Here is a 17,090-nt window from a genome sequence, read left to right on the forward strand (position 1 = left end):
TGAAAACCGAAACAAACTATGCTGACAAGACGGAGAGCTGTGCAAACACAAGATTAGAGAGGAGATGAAAGGAAGAGGAAGCCCGCTGGGCTGCCGGCCGGCGCTCGCGTGCTTTTCTGCGACCGGCGTTGGCAAGCTCACCTCACTGAATGACATCGATCTGGTCATGCCCTTTTTATTTTCTCAAAGCTTATTTCTAGCACACTGTTACGTAAGACCCCAATTTGGCATCACAGCGCTGGCACCACCACGCCGCAAAACACAACGAACAAAGCTCCTCGACGCTTCAAAATACGTAGTTCCTTGATGCCTGCCATACGGAAGAAAGTGACAAAGCACTTTAATGCCTGTGCCCGGGTGGGCTTTTCTCAGCAGCCTACTCTAGCTTTTATTCCAAAAATAAAATATTCATGCTCAGTAGAGGCTCATATCATGTGAGCAAAGATGGCGCTCCGTGATTGGCTGGTGGGAAATGGGGCGCCATCTCTCTTGAATTGACTGTAAATGTGATGGATGAGAATTCAAGCAGATCCCAGTGACATGACTGTCCATTCCGCACTTGATGGTGCCGTCCGTGAAAGAACCCGCGGTGCGGTCTCACGGTGCCTCCTCTTCGCCAAAAGCGGCCGTCGTGTTGTTTGGTTAGCGTCGCTGTAACCCGCCAAAGCGTCACACAGCGGCCGAGCGCAAACGGGCAAACGCCGCCGACGGCCGGTGTCGGTTGCTAAACAAGCGAGGTAGGCATGTTTGGAGATGAGCGATCTTTCCGACCCCTCGCTGCGCTGTGGCTTGGCCGCGTCTCGCTTGCCGAGAAGTGTGACACGGAGACCTGACAGCTCGGATGCCTTGCCCAAGGACGCCGTGTCACGGGGGCACAATGGGAGAGCGGCGAGTGGCCCCTGGTCCCCAACGACAGCGTGGCCCCCGCTTCCAAAGGGCTCGCCACAAAAGAGCAGCACACAAAAGAGGCCATGTTAAATTAGGCATTTGGGCCACAAGGGCCAGAAGAAATCATAAAAAGGTATTGAGTGGACAACTGCAACGGTAGCCGACGGGAATGAGGAAGCGGGCTAGTGAGGCTTCGTCGGGCAAAGACAAAGAGCTTCACGCAAACGCTTGGTATATATATATCCGTACTCATACTATGTACTCAAATACAAGTCATTGTGTTGGAAAAAAACAAACAAACGTATTGACTCAACTGCGAGCTAGCTCGCGCTGATGTAGGCTTTTATGCTATCAAAACACTAGCATAGCAACAAAGATAGCTGTGTGACCAAAAAAATGCAAATTTAACAATAGCAACTGAAAAAACGCAATTTACATGAGTGTTTCTCACTGGTGGTTTGAAGGCCATGCCGACAAAAGACATGTTGACCTAAATATCTTTCGCATTAAGAGGATTCGACAGTGCCAACAGCTAGGCTAAAGTTGCACTCACACACTACTCCAAAGACAAAAGCACTCGCACTCGACTATGAAAGGTTCCAAGCCCATTTTAACATTGTTGTTTGGCGGTAAGTTGCCGGCCGCCCCCCAAATAAATGATCATTTTAATGCGATATGGAAAGATTTGTATTGTATGTGTTCCTTCAGTTTTCAGTGACTAATATGTACATCAAATCATACTCACAGACAGATAGATGCAAGAGCTGGCTTCCCACGGTGTACACTTTGATGCTGACTCAAATAAGGACAGTCGCCATTGACGGTTTTTCTCAACCAAGAATCATCCTAAAAAAAACAAAAACACAATTCTAGAATCAAGAACAAAGTCAAAATATTACAGGAATGAATTGATGAAAAAGTATACAAACTTGGGCAACAAAATTGATCCTATTATCTGGTCTTATTTTATGGTTCATTATGCCAATTTTGGAGAAAGACTTCAGGGTTTTAGCCAAGAACAAACATTTCCCTTCTGTGAATATTATTAGCTAGCTCTGTAGCCATTAAAATAACCACTGTAATGCCCAAGTCCGTTTTCTCATGTGATTGAATGTTTTTTTTTCTTGCAGTACTTGTTTTATGATTTAATTACAAGTGCAAAGCTGCGAGGGGTTAAAGGGGGGCTGATGTCGCTGCGCTGGAGGATAATTACAGGGAGGGAAAAACCTCGTCAGAGTCGGAGGAATTCGCTGGGATTTATTCGAGAGTGAAAGGATTCCTTGTGAGCCTTAAATAAATTGTAATTGCAGTAAGCTGTTCAATACAAGAGACTCCCCCTCCCCTTCTCCCACAAACCCTGATGAGTTAAGCAAAAAAAAAAAACCCAACTCCAATTATAAGTGGAAAAAGTCAGACTTGCCCAATTACATAACATGCATTATTTTCCATCAACGTCACGAAAGAAAGCAAAAAGTACAAGTATCTGGTAAATGCCGGCTTCAGTTAAACGAGAAGCCAAAGTGTAATCAACAGACTTTGGAATGCGTCTTTCCGATATCCTTTGGCAAAACAGCCCGGTGCCCTCGTGTCTCGCTTGTCAAAGCACGTCGTGGTATTTATGGGGCTCATTTTCAGCTTTTCTGCTCCCTTGTATCCTTTCAACACCTGTGTGTTGTGTTCAAGCGGCCGCATGGTTTTCATTGTCTCTGCTTGCTGATAAAGTGGCATGTCCATTCAATTATAGAGATGACTAAAGGTCATTATAATAATAAAAAAAAAAACATTAAAAAAAAACATTAAAAAAACCCGTTTTGATGTTGAAATGAAATCTTGAAAATATGCAAATCCAAATGTGAACATTTGTGGTGAAAAACTCAACTATCTGATGAGTGGCAAACTTCCAAATGGAAGGACGGGAACAGACTGGAATCAATCTTCTCGCTTTTCAGCGCCGAGAAGATAAAAGTACGCCGCCGCCTGTCTGCGAGACGGCTGCCTGCCTTGGACAGCGAGTAAAAGTTATAAATGAGCAGCAGGCAGGTGTCTGCCGTCTTTTAGCTCAGACGGATCTGTCCGCAGCCTTCTATACTTTCCCCAGAAAATGACAGGCGGCGAGAGTGTGGGCGGACAAGGAGACACATAGAGATGGATGGACACGGGAAGAGGAAGGCGACGACTTTACGATGTCTCCTTTTTGTGAAAGCTGACAAATGATGATTGGCCATATATATATAAAAAGAAAAGGCTTTCACGGTGCAGCAATGATTGCCTTGCACCACCGCATCACTCAGACTTCCTGTAAATGATCTGAATCCATTTACTGAGTCCAAAAATGTTGTTTTTTGGACGGACGTCTTTGTTTCTGGATCACGTAGCGTTTCAACGGCCCAACTCAACAAGCTGAAGCCTGTCATTGGGCACCTTGCGAGTGCGTGGGTCCACAATTGGCCTGGAAGCAAAGGAGCGGAGTCGCGTTGCCGCAATTAGTCCGAGACAAGGCTGCCTGCCGCTGATTCCCCCGAAGGGTGGAACCTTCTCAGGGTGGAACTTCATCCAAATCTTAAGCGTACTAACTTTGACTTCCTTTCTCGGATATGATGCATTGTAACAACACAACCAAAGTTATTTGTCTCGCTCGTGTGCAGGATGGTCCTATAATAGAAATGAGATATTATTTCATTTCTTCTGTTTTCATCTATTGTCAAGTAAGACAAAAGGGCCAACACACACAACTTGTTCCGTGAGAGGCACAATTAAAGAAGGGGAGGCAGGCAAACGAGACACATGCTTTATAAGCTCCTCCAAATGACTCAAGAGCTGACTATTCACCAGCTGGTAAAGATATCCACCACCGCCACGAAATCTTTCTATCATTGCTCGTCTCCTTTCGCACCGCTTCACCTTTGTCCGATTTTTCTTTCGTTGGATCGAAAACTGTTCTGACACCGGCTCTGCTCGCTGTCAGACTAGATCAAGTCAGCGGCCGACATCCCCAGACGTCGGGAGCAGCCAGGCAGATTTGCGGCCGGGAATTGGGTAATAACTTGGAACACGTGACAATGTCCCACTTTCCATCACGCATGCAGCTTCAAAGAGGGGAAATACGCCATTTATTGATGGAGCCATAATTCAGTTCTCCTCTACAGGCGCTCAGGTTTCATTGGACGGGGCAGGCAGAATGGAAAACAGATGAGACTCTGGCCGAGCTTTCACTTTAAACCCGCAGGTTGCCGGGTTGACTTCTGAGAGGTTGAAGTTGCCACGTACAAACTCTTGAAAGACGTTATTGATTCCTCAACGTCAATATGTATTTCAGCCCCCCTTCAAAAAAAAGTAGCGGCGCAAAAAAAAAAGAAAGATTATTTCTGACACCGCTAGGCCTATTTATACCATAAAGAAAGGCAGAATTGTGTCTCAGCCTGTCACAGTACATGTCGAACTGAAAACACGAAGGAAACACGTGACCGGGGGCTCGCGCAGGTCGTCCATCCCAAGCGCCAAAGGGATTTCCACAAAGCAAACACTGGTTAGCCTCGAAAATTTTGCGTGGAGAGCCACCGCAGTCGGCTAACTCACTTCCAGAAAATAGCCGTGTGTGTGTGTGTGTGTTTGTGTGTGCGCGCGTATTCCTTATGATTCCATGTCGGCCCAGATAGCCGCGGCGATGACTAATTCGCTGGCAGTGTTCCAGGATGGATGAGGTTTGACTTTACTGGCCATTTTCTCTCAAAAAGAGGGGAGGTGAATTGGGGCGGGGGGGGGGCATGGTGGTGCAAGTATCAATTACAGAGAGCCGAGCCCTCCAATCTGAGCTCCTCACTCATCATCCGTGCTACGCCTGCATGCTCCACTGCTATTCATGCTCCCTTGCCGTAATCGCAGATGGGAGATTTGAACATTTCAAACCCCCAAAAAGCGGTGCCTTCCGCCGCCCGCGTGCTGTCAACTCTTCCGTCCGTGTTGTTTACAGCGTCGCTGATCGGCTGTGAAATTTTAGGAAGCCGTCCAAATTGCCGATATGTATCGTCTCTTGTTTAGACGCAGCTGTGTGCAATACACTTTACGGTGCTTTTCCACGGCACGGCGGTACTTTTCCCAGCCATTAAAAACAATGCCACGATGTCCAGTCTACTTTCCGACGAGGGGCGAAAACCGGCATATCCATAGATTGAAACCAAACTTGACAAGTATAAAAATAGAATTTCCTCTTGTGCATTTAAAACACAGAGCTTAGCATTTCAGTCTGCTAGCTTAATGCTAATTAGCATCATTGTTGCATTGCTATAAACAACACACATTGGAATAGCAGTCGTATCTTATTCATCCTCTGTGAAGAACAGCCCGTATTAGTGCCGTACCGATGAGCACTTGAGATCAAGATTATTTTAGAGAGAGGAGGGATGCAAAATCAGACCAAGCGAGCTTTAAGACTTGAGGGCTGTGATGCATCTAACCTTTCAAAAAAAAAAAAACGAAACTAATAAAACTAAGGAAAAAAACTCAAATAAAAAGCCAGCTAAAAAGTTTGTCCAACAATCAAGTTCCATCCCGTGGTTAAAGTTTCAGTGCAATTTGTGATGTTTCTATTTTGCGATTCTGTGAAACCCTTTAGCCATGTTGTGTAGCTCTTCTTTTAATTGAGCGGCCGTCCTTCATTGGAGAGCAAAGAGTGAGTAACCCTCCAAAGAGATTCAATGAAACACTCATTCGCAGCCCATCCTTTGATTACTCACTGGACAAATGTGTATGCAAAGAATACAAGCAAGTCCTGCACGCGCACACGCGCGCGCACACACAGACACACAAACACAGACACACACACCCACACACACGGATGCCCACGGGCCTCTTATTGTGGAGCTCAGCCATCTGTCTCTCAGCAGCGGGTCCTTGTTACCTGTTGTCGGCTTTCTTAGCGAGCTCATTCACACACACCCCATCTCAGTGCCAACAGAGCTTTTCACCAGCCTGCTCTCCAAAAGCTCCGAAACAAGAATTCTTTGGAAGAAAGAATAAAGAAAAAAAACCAAACCACAATCTACAATTTTGATGGCGTCAAAAATAGAAGAATCGAGAATGGCACTCAGGAGACAGCAGAAGGCCAAGTGCTGCTAATTCGGATTGGATCGTTCACTAAAACATGAATAAAAGGGTTTTATATTGAAAATGTATCTTAAAATATTTTAGATCTTCTTTATCCTTGTCTGCTAAAAAATGTACTTTTGCTAGCAAATTAGATTCCACAAAAAAACAACAACAGCGATGCCTACAAACATTTGAGGAGATCTCTACGGCTATCCAGATTTAGTTGAAGCAGCCCCGCTCGGCTTCAGTCTTCAAAGTCAGTCGGACGGCCGTAGCCGATGCATATGGACTCGGTTAGTATCGGAGCAGGCGGGCCTCGGGCCTTTTTTGTCTCACATACGTAGTACGGACGTCTCAGTCAGACATTTTCCATTGGCTGCAGGCCGCGTCGAGAGCTTCAAAGATTTCACTCAAAGTTTATGATTTGGTTTGGAGCCCAGAACAAAAACCTTAGTGAGTGAGAGCGTGTATCAAAGAAAGATGGCAGGCTGCTTCTAATATTCGAGTTTAATCCCGTTCCGTTCTGCTTACAAAAGCAGCTGCGTGGACGCTTCCTAATGACCCTTCGTTAACTTTACGCTCATTTTCGTTGAATAACAGGAAACGAATTTTCCTGTTGCTAAACTCGCCAACCTCTTCTGACCAATGACCTCTCCGACCGAATAAGAGGTCAGGGCCAATTATAAGCTGGCCGCTAATAGTGCTTTAGTGACTCCAGATGTTGTTAGTTTTAGTCCTCATAATAAATGACCTAAAAAAACAAAGACAATCTGTCCGCTCAGAGCGGGCGGCTGGCTGGCTGGCTGGCTGGCAGGCGAGAAAAAGGCATGTACTACGTGTTTGTTGCACCAAAACGCACAAGTCTAATTGAATGTCCATGTCCTGTGGCACAACTTTACGCCATGTGAACATAAACATGTTATTGTATGGTAATTATTTGGTGCCGTTACTAAGTACGTGTCAGCCACAGCGCATAGTACAAGTATTGTGCGAGGAAAAAAAAACTTTATAGGGATCATATGTTGCCAATTTAGAAGTGAAGCAAAGCTTTACATTACAGCCAGTGCTTGGAGAATTTCGTCTTTTAAGACAGCCTTCGAAAATCCCCGCCAGCCTTGCGGTGTCTGTTTGTCCTTCTAAACTTGTACCATCATGACAGGAAGAACAATAAAATACTTTTCGGTTAGCTAGCCGAAGGTACAATTCTGTCTAATGCTAACGATGCAAAACGGCATTCAGCATAGATGCAGTTTAAAAAGAAAAAAAACATTTGAACAAAATCGGTGCAGCAACACTTGTACACAAACAGGTGCTAATTGAATGAGCTTTTCAGCTTGTTTTTAGCATTCTTAACATCGCCACAGTATTTCTTGAAAATCCACTGATTGGTTTTGTCATTTTGTAAAATTCTTATCACGTGCAATTTGCGCATACCGTCTCTTCCAAGCAAATTCTCCAGTACATTTTGTTCTTTAAGACCACCCACTCAATGAGCTACTGGCTACAAATAAGTACGCAAAATTGTCCAGCATGATGTACTCGCGGAGCTATATGTCAAGTCAGATTGCTTTGGTTACCAAATAGGAGCTACATTTTATAAAACAAGCTAAAAAGAAATAGGGCTCATTATAATCGTGTGATCCAAAAGACTTCCTGCAGAACCGCTTTTAGGCTTTTGGTTTTTGAGGCTAGTTCATGAACCATTTATGTGCCTTTTTGTTTGTTTACTGCGGTTTGCCTCTCATAAAAATAAAGTCAGCTGAAGGCTTCCTTCTCCATCTTGGCTGGCTGTCAAACCCTCCGAGCCATGTGGACCGTCACGCCCACCGGTGGCTTGGACGGAAATTGATTGAGAGAGAGAAAAATGAAAGAGAGGCGGCGGGATGTATCGTGCAAATACGTCGACAGGTCGTCACTTGTGATAGGCGGGTTGCCTCCTCCGAATGATGACAACTGACACGAGTAAATGATACACTGCGGATTGGAATCTACATGACATCACTGACATCTTGGAGTAGGGCGGGGGTTAACGAAAACCGCTCGCAAAATTAAAACGTGTGATTTTAGTACAGGTTTTAGCAAGGATCATAAAAGCTGACATGATTTGCTCTCACGGGCCACGTTGAATGATGCGGTGAGCCCGATATGGCCCCTTAGGTTTGACACCGGAGCAATAGATGGCAGAAAGTATCATTAACCTGGAGAATAAATACAATTATAGTGTTCAAATCAGAAGATTTGTGAATAAATGGAGATTCTCTCATACGATTTTTTTCTTCTCATACTTGTTCAGCTCTGATTCTAAAAAAAAAAAAAAAAGTCATAAATGGACAAAAGATTCTTTTTCAAAAAAGGTCTTATGTGGCTTTTTTGCAGCCACTATTAAAAATGAGATTTAAAAGAACAATGCGAGGGCCAAAATGTTGTCACTAAAACAGCTGGCATAAATAACTGCGGTCTTCAAGAACAAACTACTAATAAAGTCGGATCGTCACGTTGACAGCAAAGCTCCCGCCCACTTCAATGCTAGCTGTGAAATCGCTCGAATGAGAACGTGGTGCGGCATGTCAGCCTGCTGGATTTGGCAAACTCCTTTGATTTGATGATCCACTCGCATGGAATTGAACGTCTGAGCGAGCCCGGTGACACCACTTTGAACCGACTCAACACAAGTTGTATTTAGCACCGTCGACGTAATGAGCGGTTGCGGTGCGCCGAGGGAAAAACTGACACCGGGAAGAATTACAATGCCGCTCAAAATGTTCATTTTACCGTTTATGAAGGTGCCCCGAAGCCAACCGCTGAAAGGCCCTGTAAAGTTAAAATAAATGTTTTCCCAATTGGGTACACCACAAAGAAGAGTGTTGTTAACAACTCTGCCAAATTTAAATGGGGAAAAATGCTGAGTAGACATAAAAATGAGGCTTCAAAATGACTTTCTCGCTTGGATTCAAAAAATAGATTAAAAAAAAAACGACAACAAGCTCTTCTGTGAATTGTAAGATACATTTTTAGGGTGTAGCCAAAGCGAACTCGTTCGCTAGCTAGACAGCTGCACTCTGTTGTGCTCAAAATGGGCCTAATAAATAATGATAGAATATGAACGGACTTTAAGGCCACATGTGAACGAAGCGACAACGTGGCACATCTCCCGCCTGCATCATGCTGAGCAAATGGGGACTGCATCCGCTAAAGGAAATTGAAAAATTTGCAGACAGAGGAAATTAAAATAACACAGTCAGGATTTTTACAAGCCCGCATTCAGGACCTGAAGGAAGGTCTTTTGCTCAGACTTTTCTTTCTTTCTTTTTTAATAACCTACTGTACACGCTCGGCTGGGGGATGCGTTATGAAAAGCAGCTGGCAAACGCTCCCCCCCCCCCGAGGCAGAACATGTTTGAAACGGGCCGTGTCAGCTTTCTACATCTCACTTTTGACTTTGACCTCGCGTTTGGTTTCCCAACATCTGTTTTTATCACAATAAAATAGCACATGTGGCGCGACGATGTCCACTTTGGTTTTGGCGAGTACGCAAACGCAAACAAAACAAAAAAGAAAAACGTTTCGTTTTGCGCTCTGTCTCTGAGTGATGAACTGCGGAGAGGGGGCATCGTGCATGTCATGACAGTCTGCGCTTATCTGGCCATCTCACGCTGCCGCTATCTTCCACTTGTGGCGAAGAATGTCTGTTGCTGCGTCAGGGAAGAAGCGGGATGAGCAAGCAGACGGCCGAGAAAAAACAGACTCGGTTATTTCCATGTTGACACTTTCACACTAAGTTTGAATGAGTTTCCGAAATCAATCAATCAATCAATCGATCAATGGCAGCTGTACAATGGAGATGCCATAGCGACAGAGTATTGCGCAACATTTTTCTTTGGCCCGCATAAAAGCCACAGTTACGCCAGCTGGTTGTACTAAATTGAAGTTGGCTAGCGACAGTCTGACGTCACGCAGAGCCAAGCAACAAGTCCAAGATGGCGGACCTGCCTCGGTCACATAAAGTCTTTATAACCACACATAAAGAGCCAGCATGCTGCCTCTCAAGTATCATTTCTTTTATAGCGCTCAGCAAAAGAGCTGACAAGTCCGAGGCCAATGGTTGCGTAAGAACTGCGCCGTCTCGCTTATTCAACTTGCTGCTCAAACGTCAACTAAGAACGCATCGACGCAAACCGACATGGCGAGGAAAGAAGCAGCGTGTTCTCACATATCACAAGAGCAGATTTGAATCATCAGGAAATATTTGGGTGTATTTATTGGAGGACTGATTGTTCACTGGAGCCCGCCGCAAGATAAGAGGCGAGCAAAAGCAGGAGACAAGTTAATGGGAGAGAGATTTCCCATGGCTGACCAAACTACTCACAGCTGGCCGTCGGAAAAAAAAAAAAAAAAAAAATGATATTCCCAACATGCTTTGGAGAGCACCACGTTCACAATTCTTAGAGGACATTTTGGCTTAGGTGGAAAACAGAAAAATTGGATCTGACTTTTTTGCGCAATAGATTATTAAATATTTGTATTGAAAAGGACATTGTGCAACATGTTCAAAAAATTCATATATTATGGAAATGGTCAAATATGTATTGACATTGATTTTCACTTTAATAATTTAGTGGTGGACTTTAAAAAGGCCAAAATCAATTGTTGCAAATTAAGTTCATTCATGTCAAACATGAGTTCAGTTTTGTTAGCATTTAATCAATTCCTGTTTAAAGAAAATTTGGTAGAAGATGCTTTAGAAACGGTTAAAAAAAGTGAGACAAGAATAACAACAAATAAATACAATTATGCAAGTTACATTCGTGCACCAACTCCACAAATGAAAAGTTGTATTGTTTGCAAAGTATACAATCGTCAACATTTTAACCACTATTCTCTATAAAAAAACTAAATAAAAAAAAAAAAATACTCGTACCTAACCCTAACCCATTTGGAGCCATTTTTTAAAATAGAATTCCGTCACTAAATGATTGTGGGACCAGGACAGGGTTTTGGACGCTAAGTAACAAATAAAAAAGCGGCTGTAGTTTCAACGCTGTATTGAGCTTTGTGCATGCAGGTGATTTTCGAACACACGCGGTAATCCCACGTAAAAAAAGAAAAAAAAAGAAAAAAATCACTTTGAGTACCCGCCAATCGTAAATTTGTAATTAGCTTATACTTCCAAAGCGGGACATAGCAACACATCAAAGCCCGCCGAAAAACATCTCAACATGCAATTAGAATTAAAACACTTAATAGAGCAAGTTTTAGTGTGTGTGTGTGTGTTGTACAGGCACATTTAATCTCTCTCTCTCTCTCTCTCTCTCTCTCTCTCACACACACGCACGCACGCACGCACGGACGGACGGACGGCCTCTTTCAAAGCCACTGCCGGAAAGTCTGTGGTCTGCAAGAGGAAAAATGTCCTTAAACACGAGTGCGAGTTTGCCTTGGCCAGTGCGTCAGCGGTGAGCTAATCTTTTTGGGCCTGGCCGTCTTCCATCTGGAATAAGGCGGGACTGGGCGACGATGAAGGTGAACAAGGGGAGGTTGTTTTTTTTTTAGGGCATTTGCTCAAATGACTTTTATTGTCTGTGTTCTAAAGCCTCTCATCAGCGACTGAATCTCGCATGTTTGCTGTAGAAGGTGCGGCTAACAAGGAGGACGTGAAACTGCATGCCGGGCCAGTAGTTGGCACTATGATAGTCTGGCCAAGAGGAACAATTCGTTTCTTCTACTATAACTGTAACTCGGTAATATTTTTCATAGAAGATAAAGAATCTATGACATGATGTGTCTCAATGTGCTGCTCCACCGTTTGCGTCCACTATTTTGCATTGACTTTTGAGGTTGAACATGTGAATGAAACATGTTCCGATCTTTTCCACCTTTCTCAGTATAACTTTGTGGCTCTCGTTGGCTCAGGTCCCAGACTCTGGGCTTCAGGCGGACAGGGGTTTGGAGTCCATTTCCTGCGGTGCAGCATCACGCGACGACGCTATTGGCTTTCGCCAGACTCTCCCCTCCGAGAATCGACCTTCTAAATGGGGCCGCTTGGGCCATGTCCTCTGTTTTCGCTTCAGTGTGTTCTCCGCATCCACCTCCGTCTGAAATGGAAGCTTGTGACGGCAAAGTGGCCGCGTGGCTTTCTCCGATGAAACGTTGATGCAAAACTAATACAGTTGCATCAAGACGTTTCCTCGCTCTTGTTTCCAAATGTGATTGTCAAGCGCCAAAGTCAAACACTCCTGCTTGCAATTCCTCCGCCAGGGCGACCTGCAGCGTCATCTTTCCTTTCTTTATGAGCCAGCTTTGGAGAATGACTTATCTTTGAAACCAACGTTTGCTCGTCAAGTAAAAGTGCGGCAAGTGCGTCGACACTAAACATTGCGGTTTTCTCGGCAAAACACACAACCTGCGCGCAACCGTTCCGTAATGAGTCGTTATTGCGTGATCAAAATAGATGCCGGAGGGCCCCGTCAACGACAAGACAAATTTCCCCCTTCTAACCGCATGAAAAACAAAACATTGTCAGGCTCATCTACTGTTGGAGCAAGGCAGCGTCAGATCGTTCGCAGCATCTCCTGTCGCAGCCAAACCACAAACAAAAACATCACATTTGGCAGTTCCAGCGCCGTCACCACAGGCTATTGTCTGGCGCAATTAAATATGGAGGCATCTCTCAACTCGCATCCCTCGGCTGCCTTCTCGGCTTCTTTTGTCTGCGCCGATTTACGACTTTGACAAGAAACGACAGACGAACAGCGCCGGACGGCTTCCGTGGCTTGCGGCTTCTATCGCCTCAACCGCTTGATGGACCAAATATTTCAAGGGCTTCAGGTCAAATCAAAACGGCTAATGGATGCTTTGATTTGCTCGTGATCCTGTTTATACATCAAGCTGGAGAAAAGTCTGAGTTATGACAAGTTCGTTGTCAAGAAATTTGCTCCGAATTGTACGGTTAGCAAATTCGTAATCGACATCTTGCTATTTTTTTTCTCCCCTGGTTTGAAATCCAATACAGGATTTAAAGATGCTCATTTTAAATGGGATTTATTGTCGACTGAGAGTCCTAAATCATTCTGAGGTTAAATTGGACATCCATTTTCTTCTTCATAAAGACATGAGAGAAACTGGATCTATTCATAGTCGTAATGCTCTATTGTTAGCGTGTTAGCATCCCTGGTCAGAATGGAAACAAAAATGGAAAACAGTGTCAAGAAAGTTGCTAAGTAGCATTAGCTTTGGTGTATTTAACTGCCAATGTGGAGGAAACATTTGGGAGTCAAAAAATGACATTGTCACGTACGTTTGAAAATAATGTCAAGAATTTGTTGCCCCGCCCCCAAATCTCCTTTCCATGTAGCACAGCGGTGATATGAGATCTGCTCGGCCGGCTGGCCACCTGTTGAAGGGGCCCACCGACGGGGCAAATCTCCAGCAACATGTCCGATTCTCCGATTAACATTCCGGGCCGGGACTCATTAGGCAAATCTGTCAGCAGGTGGACAGAGGGAAGCGGGAGGCTGGATGCCACAATCATTGGGAGCCAATCCGGACTGTGTCCTTCATCGCCGCTCGTAATGAAACAGGTGAACAACTTGGGGTTAAAAAAAAAAATAATAAGGTGAGAGAGCAATGTGGGGCAAAAAGCTCCGCTGGCGGCGCTGGTCCTTTGGCCAAAAGAAGAGCTTTTTGTTTTAAAGAGAAGGGAGAAAAAAAAGAGGGCTTTTTTTTTTCTCCACACAAGGGTTCAGAAATGCTGTGAAAGCAACAGCTGTTGTTTCCCTTCCCCGCCAAACAAAGGCCAAGGACCCACTCACTGGAAGGCAATACTCCAGCGCTTGTAAAACGAGCCGGGCCGGGCCGGGCCGGGCCCGCAGAGGAATGACTGAGACACTTGGTCTCTAAGCCCGTGACAATTTGTCGCCTCGGGCGCAGATAGTCTGACGAGAAGAACTCCTTTTGAGCAAGACAAGAGAAGAGCCGATCGCGGCCGTGAATGCTTTTGCCGTCCCCCAGAGATCTCCTTTTGGGTTTTGTCCACCGTTTCGGGCAATGAAAGAAGTCGTATATCTTCTCTTGCGTAATCAAAACATAAAGCCTACGTTCAGCTTTTGGCTTTGAATATCCGTCACTGATTTCCTGGTCAATCAACCCTCTCGTGGTGAAATAAAAAAACAAAAAAGCCCAGGAGAGATTGTCGAGAGGGCCACATCCCGCAACCGTGACCTGACCCGACTGCCGCCGATGATTCAGTTGAATGAGTGAAAAGGCGCTTTGATAGCATGAATGATGTTATCCCTTTGCCACGGGAGCAGCTGGAGGTTCACACACGCTTGGAAATATTTACATACTTTGTGTTTGACCGCGTGTGTTCTCGTAACCAAATTGATCATGTACAAAGATGGGTGTTTGTCTTCACCTGTTTTGTGTTGCATCCGTGGCTTCATTTGGGCTTTGTGAGAAGGAACAGCTGTTTGTGGAGGTGCGCCGCTACGGCTGATCACTTTGGCTCATCCACAAAATGGCGCCTCGGTCCTGCAAAGAAGTTCACATCTATTTTAAATCTATTTCAACCTAAAACGCACATTTCTATATGTTTTGAAACACATTGCTAAAAAAGTAAAAATAAATAAAATAACCTTTTCACTCAATAGGCCATGATTGTAATCACTTTCTTTTAATTGTTGTTTTTATACCGAGGATTGGAATGACCCCATTCATACAAGTAGTATTATAGAACATGGAGGGGAAAAAAAGTGACACGATACTAATTGTACGAGAATGAAGGTGTATATTCATTTTCCACATTAATGAATGAAATGAAATGAAATATTTTTGACACATTAATATCTGGGCATTGGAGGGATTGCTTCTTTCAAACATAAGGCCCGAGGGCCGTATCTAGGCCAACACAATTTTTGGGTGATCCACTAAAGCAAATGACGTGTCCAATTTATGTCGTTTTTTTTCTCTTCATTTTAATTGAAAAAAAGTGAACATTACTGTCGTTTTCTTCACTGTTAGCAGCAATCACAAACAATAAATATCAACTGTTCTAATCTATTTTTGTATAGCGTGCGATTTAAAAAAAAAAAAACAAATTGCCCATATTTATGAGTGTAAAGAGCCACTGGCGCCACGACCCCAACACATTTTAGAGCCTGCGTTAAATTCATGGAAGCTCCTTCCCAAAAAGAAGACAGGAGAGGCAGAGACATGTGAAAACCTTGCTGCTCCATTGTGAGCGCCTGCACAAAGAGGGCTTTATTGATGACCCTCAATCAGCGGCCTTGCTCTGGCCTGCTTCACTAAACTGCACCATTGTGCCGCCAAAAGTGGGGATTATTCATCATGTGCTTAGCTCAAGTCTGATGATGCATCATGTTTTGTTTTGTTTTCTCACAAAAATTGCAGACCTCAGAATGATTCTGAAACAATTGCATCGTTTGTCTTTCCGGGCACACAAATGTTGTTTTTGGGAGCCACGTCAAATGTGTCCAATTCCAAAAAGCACACGTTTCCCTTCTCGTCAGACGCACGTGTTTGCTCTTGGGATTTCACTTGAAGATGTTTGCAAAAGCCACCGCAGGAGAACACAACGGGAAAGAAAATGACCTGGAGCAGCGGTGGTGAATGGACTCGCGCTTACACAGCTCAGGGGATAATCTGATGAATAAACAGATCACTTACTACCACTTTCACACAGATTTTTTTTTTTTTTTTTTGGGATTCAACTTTTTTCGAGCAAGGGAAATGCGGAAAGAAACACTGTGTCCACGCCGGCACTCATAGATTTGGAAATTTGTCTGCGTCTTTTTTGAATTGCTTGATGACTCTACAGCTGCTAACCCACACGTCTATTCTCCAAAAAAATCAAAAATAAGGGAAGCATTCAATAACATCCAAAAGCAATGGAAAAGGAGTGACTTTTCAGAAAGATGCTGCTTTCACGTGCGGTGTTGGGCAAGACCAAAGCGCTGAGCCGACAGATCAGGTCTGTTATTAAACATTACAAAAGTACGGCGGGTCCGAGCAAGCCACACAGCGACACTCCAAAGAGACTTAACTCAGCCGTGCGTGCGTGCGTGCGTGCGTGCGTGGGCATTCAAGGCGTCTTCTGTCCCACGCCTGCCTCTTCATTAATTACTTTGAAGGCTCCTGCTTGTGTTGGGCTTAACAAAGCCGGGTCGAGCTCACGCAGCATAGCCAACATATTTATGACCTACAGTGCGCGCAAGAGGCCAAGCGGCCGGCTTGCGTGGGCCCACGCTCCTGCCTGCGTGGCTGCCTGCGTGGCTGCCTGCCTACCTGCATGGCTGCCTGCGTGGCTGCCTGCCTGCCTGCCTGTCTGCCTGCGTGGCTGCCTGCGTGGCTGCCTGCGCTCACACAGGCGGCATAAAAGGAGGAAATGAATGTGTGAGGGATGAATGCTTGGCCCGGGGGGTCAGCTTAATGGAGTGAGACCCCGGAGCCTATTGACTTCCACACTCAAACTATTAACTCCCCGCAACTCCCAAGCTAGGGCCTCATTATTCATTTGAGGGCCAAAGCGCATTGCCATTTACATATTTAAGTTTGGGGACTTGTCGGAGTGATGCTGTGACAAGTGCGGTGCCTTTGGAAATCCGATTCAAGAAGTTCATCCATAACATAATGATGTAAGCCCGCCTTTACATTCAAATGACAACTCATTGTACAGCCCATTGAATTGGATTTTAGAAACGGATACAAATCAGCTATTTTTAACATGTCAATACATTTTTGTCAAATTGTAATGATTTTTCTTTTTTTCTCTTGGTTGTATCGCAAAATTCACGCAAATGTCATTGTCGGGCCCTGATTCCAACCACGATAATAAACAGCGTCGATCAAATCCAAGCATTATCTTTGCAGTACAAAAGTGGATCTTGATCGTGCTGGAGTGCCTATTCAGGCTTGGGGAAATAAAGGAGAGGGAAAAAACATGTTGCTTTAAATCCCCTATCTCCCCCCTCCCTAAACATTCCTCTAATTGGCCAACTTTTGTAAGACTGAGGAGAGCGAGGCTGTCCTTACGCTTCGGGGCCATACGCGTTGGATTAGCATATAAAGGCATATCAAGAATGCATTCCGTCCGTCCATCTTCT

The 17,090-nt window shown here is 44.6% G+C and overlaps 1 protein-coding gene across 2 annotated transcripts in view; it reads right to left on the reverse strand.

Moving 5' to 3' along the window:
- gas1a (growth arrest-specific 1a) overlaps positions 1-17,090 on the reverse strand; it is an 81,348-nt gene that overhangs the window by 34,573 nt on the left and 29,685 nt on the right. The window contains exons 3-4 of one of the 2 annotated variants that reach the window (XR_015858518.1): positions 14,384-14,499; positions 1,634-1,734 (exon numbers count right to left, since the gene is read on the reverse strand). The gene's annotated coding sequence lies outside the window, so the exon portion shown is untranslated. Of the gene's footprint in view, positions 1-1,633; positions 1,735-13,712; positions 14,500-17,090 lie in introns of those variants that run through there. The other variant, XR_015858519.1, reaches the window with a different exon arrangement.

This window comes from Syngnathus floridae, chromosome 5 (genome assembly GCF_059516105.1).
Source record: "Syngnathus floridae isolate MCC-2025c chromosome 5, RoL_Sflo_1.0, whole genome shotgun sequence".
NCBI classification, from domain to species: domain Eukaryota; kingdom Metazoa; phylum Chordata; class Actinopteri; order Syngnathiformes; family Syngnathidae; genus Syngnathus; species Syngnathus floridae.